Below are 11,654 nucleotides of genomic sequence, written 5' to 3'. Positions count from 1 at the left end.
TTTCTGTCATTGGTGGAAAGAGCTCTTCTTTCTCTTTTTATTTCTTATGCCTGACAGTATTTGATTGATACCACATGAATGCACAGATGGATGCTCTTTATCATGGTTCAGCATAATTCAGGTGCTGGTTATTTGAAGAGATGATGCACTTTCAGCCCTCACAATCATCTGAGGAATCTGAAATTATATTCAGTTAGATTTACTTCAAAAATCTTATAGCTTCAAACACTGTAAAGCTAACAAAACTTTTCAGCTTTATCAAAAGCCTCACCACTCTTCTATCTCTGCTCCCCTGGGGTCATGGGTTCAAAATAAAAGGCTCATCAGGTTTAAGGAACATTTGTGTCTTTCATCTTCTGTTTATCTGTGAGGAATTATGATGTCATTATTTGGGGTCTATAAGGCAAGTGGGTAAAAAAAAGAACATAAAGTTGGGAATGGAGAAGTATAATGACTGAAGATATATCAAATAATTGAAAATGGATTTGATTTCTCAACTAAGAACAGAAACTTTGTTTCTAGCCATGACCCCAGGGGGACCATGAAGGCCTGCAGGAGAGAGAGAAAAGACAGAGAATAGACATAGAGTAGAACAGTATGGGCAGGCAACCAGAAATTCTGTATAGTGCTCCATATATAAATTATGAATTGAGGTTTTTCAGGGTCACTTGCCTTAGATCTGCAGGCCACAGTACAACTAACAAGAGGAGAAAAATGTGGTAGTGCTATCATTTTTTAAGGAATTGTATTTATTTAACAAGATCACTGAATACTATGTTAATATACAAAAATTGATTACATTTTATACACTGGCAAGAAACAAGAAGACAAATTTTTCAGTGTTATTTAATAGCACTTTATATTACAATATACTTGACCAGTGCTCCGGAAAATTTCAAAGCTAATCAAATACAGGGAAATTCTAAAAAAAAAAAAAAAAAAAAAAAAACTATCACAGACAAAACGAATTTCAAGAAACGTGACAACCAAATGTAATGGGGGGTCCTGGAGGGAATCCTGGAACAGAAAAAAGATTGTAGGTAAACACTAAGGAAGTCTGGATAAATTATGGACTTTAGTTACTAATAATATATTAGCATTGTTTGATTAATGTGGTAAATGTTCCATACTAATGTAAGATGTTTATAATCGAAAAATCTGTGTACAGATGAGGAGATGGGGACAAATAGGAACTGTGTTTTAGAGGCTCAGATTTTTGGAAGTCTAAAATTGTTCTAAAAATAGTTATTAACATAAAAGAAGGAAAAGTTGAAAACTAGCTGAAGTACATATGGAGATTTAGCACATAATAAAAGCAATACATTAAATCAGTGAACTTTTCAAATAAATGGTGTTGCAACCAATGAAAGGCTCTTGGAGATACTGTGTTGTATCCAGACAAGAAACAATTTAAAAACTCTGAATTAATCTGAGATTTAAACATAAAAATATGAAGCTATACAACTGCTAAAAGAAAATGTAGATATATTCTTTTATAAATTCAATGCAGGGAAAATCTTTCTAATTATGGTTCAAAAGTTTAAAGCAAAATTTAAAAAAAGAAAGGATATAACTTTTATATATAGTCATGGGTATGGAACCTTTTACTTTGCATATTCTAGACAAGCTTTTTCCCACTGAACTATATCTCCAGCCCCAGGATATATAAAGCAAACTACTTAAAATTTATAAACAAAAACTTTAGGAAAGCCACAGACAAATTAAAAATGGGGAGAATATATTTGTATCATGCATTGCTAAAATATGAAGAGTTAAAAATTAAGACAAAGATTAAAATCTTGTTATAAAAAAAGGACAATGGGATTGGACAGAAAAAAAAGTAAACAAAAGGTCTTGAAGCATGTGTTAGAAAGCAAATTAAAATGACACTGAAACTAGCATTTCATACTTATTAGGTAAGTAATAATCATCAAATATGAAAGCTTTATTACCATTGCCTGGACAAAGCTATAGTGAAATAGACAACCCATGCATTGCTGGCAATGGGTAGAAACTGTCCTGTTATAAAAAGTGTTGGCAATATCCTACAAAATGGCATATGCATTGACCCTTTAACCTACCAACCTCAAGTTCTACTCCACAAATAAAAGATAATGTGTGAACAAGTTAATTCAGTGTTTCATTAATGCATAATAATTAGTAGAAAAAATGTTGGAAAAAACTGTAATGCCCACTGTTTTAGTCAGCTTTTGAACTGTTGTGACCAAAAGACCTGAAAAGAAGAACATGGAGGAGAAAAACTTATTTGGTTTGTGTGTAAGGGTTCTGGCTGTGGAATGTACAAGATAGCGAATTTCTACTGGTGAGCAAACTCCCGAGGAATAATAGGCATTTTGTTTTCCACACTTGGAATATTCTGGAGTTTCTCCCAGGAACTAGTAAGATAACTAATAATGTGCAATTCCTGGCTGGTATAGTAATGCCCTACATGAGGAGGCTCTGGGTTAGAGTCTTATCAGTCTCAACCTTGATCTCAGGCACACAGTTCCTGGAAATAAAGAAACTCTCTTTTTAGACAACCACAATGTTTCACCAAGTTCCACTGGGCCTGAAACTGTTCACATAACAGTAACTTTAAACAGTGGACTCTCTTGAGAGCTACACAAAGCTCCTAACATTGCACAATGCAACTACAGTATGTAACTAAGGAATAAGCGGCATAATGTTACTAACTCTGTAACCTGCCTAATGACACAATGAACAATAATGTACTACTGACACAGTGACCTAATGTAACTATTGATATAAATAAAGCTGGCAGCTTGGGCAAGAGGCCATTCTGCCTTTCTGCCATCCTGATATTCTGCCACTTTGCCTCTGCACCTGGTTTTTGCCTCCTTTTGATTTCCTTTCACTTGTGATTTCAGAGGTTCATCCTTGGTTAACTGACTCTATAGCTCTGGGCCCAAGATAGGTAGAACATCATGGGGGAAAGGTGTGGCAGAGGAATACAGTTCAGGACATGGTACCCAAGAAGCATCATTTATCTGTAGTCCCATGAGTGTCATTAAAGTCCTTCCTAATTTTATAAATATAAATATAGACATCAGCATAGACATAAAACTTTTACAGGATTAGAATTTCTGTCGTATAATTTTTTTCCACATAATCTGTGGTGGACAGTTTCCTATAACATTGAACGTTCTCATAAAACATTATCTTTAGTGGCTACTAAAACTCACCATATGCTTGAAATGGTATTTACTAAAAAATTTTTTTACCATTTAGGTAGCCTGCTATCAATCTTTCCAAGCAAAATACTTGAAGTTTCCTCTTAAGAGAATTTGAATAGGCCCAGAAAAAAATGATTACACATTATGGACTTTATGGTCTCCCAATGAAAGAGACAGACCTTGAAGGATTAGCTCAAATCCTGCCAAATTCCATCTTTGAACCCATAGCTATTTTTTAGTCACTCTTAAATGTAAAATAATATCAGTGAGCACAAAATGTTTTTAAGAGAGCAATAAAGATAAAGGGAAAAATAAAAACAAAAACTTAGATAAAACAATCAGGAATTAAAGGCAGCTTTAAGTATGTATACATAAAGCAAAACAAAGCCAAACAATTTTTTTTATTATTTTCAGAGATTGGAGAAGGCAGCCTCCCTTAGATGAAACAGCAAAGCCCTTTTGAAAATTAACAACACAGGAAAAGTTTTATTATATTGTAATGGATTTATCCTTGACTTTTACTATGTTGTTTAATTTTTAAAATTTTATGAGGAATCTGAGTAAAATTGATTTTAAATCTATAGATTTTATCTCCATCCAAGTTTATGATCTCTTTTCATTAATTTGTATAATTTGCTATTTTCTTCTCAGTAGAATATCATTTTTACTTTCTCTTGATTATATGGATTTCTTATGAAAATGATTTTTTGTTATTTTCTATTATTCTTTATCTTAATAGAATTTCTTCTCCTGCAACTTTGAGTATGCCTGTTGGCAGTGCATTCTGCCAGAGACAACTGATGCTGACTTCTCTCCTTTGCCTTATTAGCTAGAAAGAAAGGTTTTGAATGATATGTCATAGTTTCCTGTAAATGCGATTTATGTAAAGATTTATGTCATCATCCTTCCTCTTTAACCACAACCCTAACCGAATAACCACTTCCTATGCTCAGACAACTTCTCATTTCTACAGACGTCAAATGTGCTGTTTTTCTGAGGTTCTCAAGGTAAATTTTAGATAAAAATATATTCTTTGGCCAGTCCTCTAACATATAAAGAAGATCAGAACGAAACTATTCACAAGTAAGGGCATCAAAAAAGAATAGTTTAAAAGTATCATCACTATAAAGGCAATTTTCAACAAGACCCTGTTATACAGGACACTTTCTGGGCATATGAATCTAACATACACTAATTACATTGTAGAAGGTTTCCCAAAAGAAAAGAAAGCAGATGGTAAGTCCATGTCAGTAAGAACAACCTGAAGTTGTGTGGTTTGACAGTGAGAGTGGTGGATAGCTCTGGGCCAGCCACACACAGCTGCTGTCTCCATACCTTAGAGGAGTGGAGCTTGAACAGTGAGATTGCATTAACCAGGGGACTGGATATGTAGAGGTCACACTTGAGCAGAGATTAGAAAAATGCTGTCTGCCTGTTCAAACTAGTGGCAATAAAAGAGCCCCCTGCCAGAAGCCAGTCCCTTGAGTCTTGAGCCCCATGCATATACTGGGCCTTGAATAAGGGCACAGTAAATTTTTTGGAACATGAATCCTTCAGGACTTGAGCTAAGTTATCCAGGGCCTTACTGTCTCTCACCCCACCCAGTGGCAAATCAGAAAAATTTGGCATAATTTACTTTGCATTACATAATTTGCAAAACATATAAATATGCCAAAATAGATTATACTGTTATGTATAACTAAAAAGAAAGAATAAAAAATTTAAAAATTAAAAGATAAAACCCATGATGACTGATATTTTGAGCCAAGGTGGTTTATAAATATTCCTAACTCAAGAGCAATATGTAATGGTAACTTCGGCATGAGAATAGGTTTATTAATTGCCATTGAAATTTACCAGTGACAGATAATACATCTCTCTAACCACTTCATATGTGTGTCTTTCTAGTGCAGAATAAATATATACATAATAATAAGAATTGTGTAATGACTGGTACTGTGAAATGATCATTTTTAGCACTCTTGGAATTTCTCTATTGAAGTTTTCTCTCTTGAATATTCTCTATCATTCCTAAAACTTCCCTATGATCATTTGTGAACCAGCCCCACCTCCAGCCCTCAAGCAGTTACTAATCTGATTTCTGTCACTATAAGTTAGTCTGTATTTTCTAAAATTTTATCAAATTGAATCATACAATATGAACTCACTTTCTGTCTTCTTCCATTCAGCTTAATTATTTTGAGACCTAAGCATATTGTTGTATATGTCAATGATGTCTTCCTTTCTATTGTCTAGCAGCATTTCATTGTATAGATATACCACAAGTTCCTTATCTACTCACCTGTTAATGGACATTGGAGTTGTTTCTGGGATTTTGGCTATTACAAGTAAATTCTGAATAGTCCATTCAACTCTTCCTATGTAAATTATTTCCCTTTCTCTTGGGTAAATAATTAGTAGTGAAATGATTGAATCATGATGTTTTAATTTACTTTTTAAGATGTTGCCCAAGTATTTTCCAAAGTGATTGTACTATTATGCATTTGTACCAGTAGTATAAGAGAGTTCTGTTATTTCACGTCCTCGCCCACACTTGGTATAGTGGTCTTTAATGTAGCCATTTCAATGACAATATAGCAGCATTTTGCTGTGGTTTTAGTTTCCATTTTCATAATGTCTGCTGCTATTGAATATTTAATGTGCTTAATTACCATCTTTATATCTTCCTTGATGAAGTGTCTGTTCAAATCTTTGGCCACTTTTAATTGGATTGTTTCCTATTTTTGCTGAGAACATACATGTTCTTTATATATATATAATATAAAAGATCTTTGTCAGACATTGGTAAATATTTCTCCCATTTTGTGGTAGCCTTTTTAATTTTGTAATATATCTTTTCAAAAACAGTTAAACTGGTTGTTTTTTTATAGTTTCTTATTTCTGTTTGTTAGTTAAGAAATATTTACCCAAGCTGAAGGTACTTAGATTTTCTCCAAATTTCTTATCAAATTTTTAGATTTTTCACTCCTGTTTAGGACTAGTATCAGTTTTGAGTTAATTTTTGGTTGTGTAAAAGTCTAGTTGCAATTTTCATATATAGATACTCAATTGTTCTGGCACTATTTCTTAAAGAAGATTAGTATTTCCCCCATTAAATTGCTTGGGTGTGTCAAAACTTGTTTACATGCATATATTGCTGAAATATATGTAAGCAGACCTCTGGAATCTCTGTTCTGTTCCATTTGTCTATATATCTACCTTTACACTAACACCATACCATCTTGATGTTGACAACATAAAAAGTCTTAAAATCAAGTATCATAAACTTTCCCCCTTATTCTTTTATCAAAAGTATTTTTCCTATTCTATCACCTTTGAATTTCCATTCAATCTTAAAAATAAGCTTATCAATTTTCTTCAATAAATCCTGTATGTATTTGGATTGCAGTTGTGTTGAATTTATACATAAGTTAGGGAAGAATTATGTTAACAATATTGATTCTTCCACTACATGAACATGGTATATCTCTCCATTTATTATCTTTATTTCTCTCAACTATGTTTTATAGTTTCAATATAAAAATTGTCAGGTTTATCTCTGAATGTTTTGTATTTTTTATGATACTACAAGTTAAGATTAAAAATTTCAATTTTTGATAGTTCATTAATACTACATATAAATAAAAATGGTAATTGTTATTGAATTTGTATCCTGAAACATTGCTAGTTTCACTTTTTCTTTATCCTATTTGTTTTTTGTGGACTCCATAAGACACTCTGTTGTAAGGGCTGACAAATCATAGTCAACAGGCCAAATCCAGCCAACCACCTGTTTTTATACAATCTATTTTTTTACATTTGTCAATGGTTACATTTGAAATGATTGTACAAGTATCTATATAGTATTCTTGATTTCACATCTTAGGACACAAAGCCCAAAATATCTGTTTTTTACAAAAAAAATGCCAATCCATGTTCTATAGTCAATCATGTTACCTATGGAAAAAAACATACTTTGCCCTTTTCAATTGGCACATCTCTTATTTCTTCTCTTGCTTTTTCGCAATTGACTAGAGTAAGAACAGCAGACATTCTTTGCTGAGTCCCTATATTAGAGCAAAAGCTTTATTCTTTCACTATTGAGTTTGATGTTTGTGGCCCTTTTTCAGGTTGATAACATTTGTTTCTATTTCTAACTTTCTAAGTAAGTATTTCCATCATGAATCGATGTTGATTTTGTCAAATTTTCTTTTTTGCAAAAATTGAGTTAATGATTGTTTTGTTCATTTTTTCCAATAATAAAATAAACCACTTTGATAAAGTTTTTAATGCTAAAACAACCTTGCATTCCTTGATTAGTTGTGCTTCATTATTCTTCATATCTGTTGTTAAGTTTGGTTTACTAAAATTGCATTGAGAACTTTTCATCTATGTTTATGAGGATATTAGCTCATGAGGGTTTTCTTGAAGTATATTTAATTGTGATAGAAGATTAATGATGAAGAGAGTTGAGATGTATTCCCTCTTCTTTCATTTTCTGGAACAATTTATATAATGATGTTATGGCTTCTTTAAGTGCTTGGAAGAATTTTTCAATGAATTCAAAGAATTTGTCACCTGGGAGGGCCCAGAGCATCCTTGAGGAAAGGATTTTAACTATTTATTAGGTAAAGGCTGTTTTAGGTTATTCCTTTTTTGGGGGGGGTGGGGTACTGGGGGATTGAACTCAGGGGCACTTAACCACTGAGTCACTCCCCAGATCTTTTTTAATTTTTACTTTGAGACAGAGTCTCAATGAGTTGCTTACGGACTTGCTAAGATGCTGAAACTGACTTTGAATTCAGATCTTCCTGCCTCAGCTGCCAGGATTACAGGCATTCACTACTATTCGGGGCTAAGTTATGGCATTTTCTTGAACGATCTTTAGAGGTTGTGTTTTTCAAGGAGTTTTCCTATTGAATCTAAGTGGTCCAATTTGTAGGCATAAAGTTTTTCATAAGTGTTTTAATCTCTGCACAATCTGCAATGGTGTCTCTTCTCTCATTCTTCATATTGGTAAATTGTGGGTTTTTTTCCTGGTTAAGCTTAGCAATTTTAGTGACCTCCTGAAAAATAAATATATTTTTATTACACTTAATTTTCTCTCATTTCTCTGATTTACATGCCAATGATTTGTACTCCATTCTTTATTATTTCCCTTCTTCTGCTTAATTTGGGCTTATATTGATATTAAGTTTATAATATCTTTTTTATCCATCAGAAAGAGGCTTTATTAGGATTTATGCTGCAATGAAAAGGGAAATAATACATGGTTTTCTAATTTCTTAAGGTAGAATCTTAGTTCATTGATTTGAGATCTCTCTTCATTGACGGTGTATTTAATCTTGTGATTATTATTGAAACATTGCTTTAAATGTATAAATTGTGATATATTGTGTTTTATTTCATTCATCTCAAAATAATTTTTAAATCTCTTTCTGATTTTCTCCCCTGACCCATGTTTTACTCAAAAGGACTGTGAATTTTTGTTTTCAAATATTTGACAATATATTTTTGCATTTATTTCTAATTTTATTTCACTTTGATCAATAGGCAAACTTTGTATAATTTGAATCCTTGCAAATTCATTGATCCTTAGATAACCCCCAAAGAAGCATTTACATAACTCAGAGTCCATTTATATTTAAATTACCCAAGAAAATAAGAATATATGATATGAAGTTCTCCTGTTTTATTAAAACACATCTCTATTCTTTAATATTTAAACTATATTTATTCTTCTGATAATTTTAAATACAAATTATAAAATAAAATGATTTGTTGAAGTATCAAGAATTCATTTGACAGTGGCAGAGAATTATGAAAGCAATATGAAAAAGGGTTGTGGCTTGCACTAGAGGGAAGGCAGTGAATTTTCTTCTCTAAGCATGTAATTTTATATAAGCAATCTCCTAGCTTCTGAGTCTGCAAGCATAAGTAGAGTTGAAGTCCTGCTCTATTTCATGCTTCTTTGCTGCTCAAACATCCAAACCCACACCTCAGATAGCGTCATTTACTAATTATATGATGGAATAGTCAGTGAAATCAGAGCTGAGCTGGTTGCCAGGCTCTGGGTAGAACTGCTGGCCTTTCCCAGGGAGACCTGGGAGGGGAAGGGAGAGCAGCAGTGGGCCTGGAACTCCTAAAGTGCAGAGTCTCCCCCTGCTGGTGCGCATGACCTAATTAATACCCTTCAGATTGTCAATATTCTAGGCATCTTGAACTTCTTCCAGCAAATCAATGCGTTTTAGCACAATTCTTCGAAAAAAAAAAAAAAAAGACCAAACATACTTCAAAAATTGTTTACTGTAATTTATGTCTCTGAGAGTGAGGCAAGAATTTTTAATCTGCCACACAAAGAAAGTTTTAATGCTCTCCTTAGCAATACTGTACCCCACTATTTCCCATGGTTGTTGCTCAATTTTTCTTCTTTCAGAAAAGAAATATTTTCTGTCTGGTTCTTATCCTTTTACATAGAATTCTTGGCCTATTTTCTTTCTGAAAGTTTTTTAAACATTTTAAATATTCTTTTTCTTTTGTTTCTGATCTTGTAGTCAAAAAAATTCATCATTACTTATGAATCTGCAGATTTTCATTATTACTGTTTAATTCCTTTAAATTTTGAATGAACCTTTTGCATCCAAAGACTTTACTCAGGAAAAGTTTTCTATTGTTTCTTTTTTTTCTGTTTTCTTCCTAGTGTCTTTTTCTAGAATACCTGTTACACAGCAATATATTTTCTTAATTAGGTGTTTCAGGATTGATTGAACAGGAGTCTAGTTTTTATTTCTTCTTTCTCTCCCATCCTCTGGTTTTTCATGACTGTGACACCATTACCCAAACACTCTAAATTGATAACTTTTTAGTACTTCTGCATCAGCCTTAAACAGTGCCCCCTTCTTATACTCAAGAATGAAAGCAATTTAGAAATGAAATAACCTTAGCACTGTCTTATTCTTTCCCCTCTTCTTTATGGATTTCACTATGTGTATGTTTACCTCTTTTGCCTGTCCTCTGTACCAATCACTGCACAACTGTGGCAGATGCACCACAGGAAGATCAACTGGTTAGAGAATTCAGTCACACAAAGGATCCTCTCACCTGTCCTCTCAGCTGTTGTCCCTCAACCACCTCAGCAGAGAGCACACAAAGAAGAGACTGTTTCAAAAAGATTCATGGATGTGGCTTTTCACTCTACTTGGATGAATCCTCCTGAATACACTGAAGACACACAAAGATTTTAAGAAATGTGTTTGCCTACACTGAATGGGAGAAAGCACAGTGAAGCAGGCTTGTGGACTCACAAAATTCCACTAGCAGGAAGTGAACTGATAAAACTACTCATCTGCAAACACATGCACCTTCCACGAAAAGAGAAAGATGATTCAGGGCAGACCCCAAATCCAGAGAATACAGCCAAGAGCCACTGAAACCTGGAAGAGTAAGTGGCATTGTCACCCTGCAGGAAGGAAGCTGGCCCTTCCCTTCCACACCTGTGAAAGTGAGCGTGTAGAGGTTACTCCCAGTCCTTAGAACCTAGCCAAAGGAGTCTGGCTAGAGTTTTCCCATCTGGAATTCAGAACTGGAATGGACCAGTGACTCCATTTTAACCTTCTACTTTATCACTTTTTGAATAAGAATGCCTGTAGCTCTTACCCTATGCCTGCCCCACAATTACAAACTGGGTATTTTGGAGGTAGATAATTTGTCCCTAGCTTCACAGGTCCACAGATGGAGAAGAGTCCTATCCCAGGAGTTAGTTGTACTGAATTATTCCCAGGTGCCTCATCCTCAGCTGGACCTGATTTACGTGAAATTTTGGACTGTGGGCTGTTGTTATCATAGAACGATACTTTAGGACTTTGGCATAAAATGAATGTTTTTACACATGGGAGACATATAAGCCAATAGGGCCGGAAGGCAGATGCACACCAAAGTGACCCCTAATGAGTAATACCCTTGTGTAACCTCCTCCCCTCTAGTGCAAATGGAACCTGTGACTTGAATTTAACCAGAATTATGTGGCAAAGGTGAAGAGGCTATGCTACATGACAAATGTAATAGGATGTCCTTCCCTTCCCTTGGTTAGACGTTATAGGGCAAAGGTGATAGAATATTGCTCCATCGTTGTGTTTTTATGAGACTTTTATCTTATCATGCTTGAGAGATTCTCTCTTCCTGCCTTTGAAATAAATTCCATGTTGTGTTAGCACCTGTGAAAGTCCATGTAGACTGTAGCAGCTGAGTGTGGACCCTGGTCAGCAGTCTGCATGAAAGAGGGCCCTCAGTGCTTCACCTCTAAGTAGGTGGATCCAGCCAGTAACCTAAAAGAACTTGGAAGTGGATTCTTCTCTAGTCAAACCTCCAGTTAGCAATGCAGCCTAGCTTAGCTTGATTGTAGGCTGTGAGACCACAAGTAGAGGACCCAGGAAAGTTGCAACTGGACTTATGGCCTACAGG

Source organism: Marmota flaviventris, chromosome 6, assembly GCF_047511675.1.
Source record: "Marmota flaviventris isolate mMarFla1 chromosome 6, mMarFla1.hap1, whole genome shotgun sequence".
NCBI classification, from domain to species: Eukaryota; Metazoa; Chordata; class Mammalia; order Rodentia; family Sciuridae; genus Marmota; species Marmota flaviventris.
The sequence above is the reverse complement of the archived record's forward strand: the minus strand, read 5'-3'. Positions refer to the sequence as shown.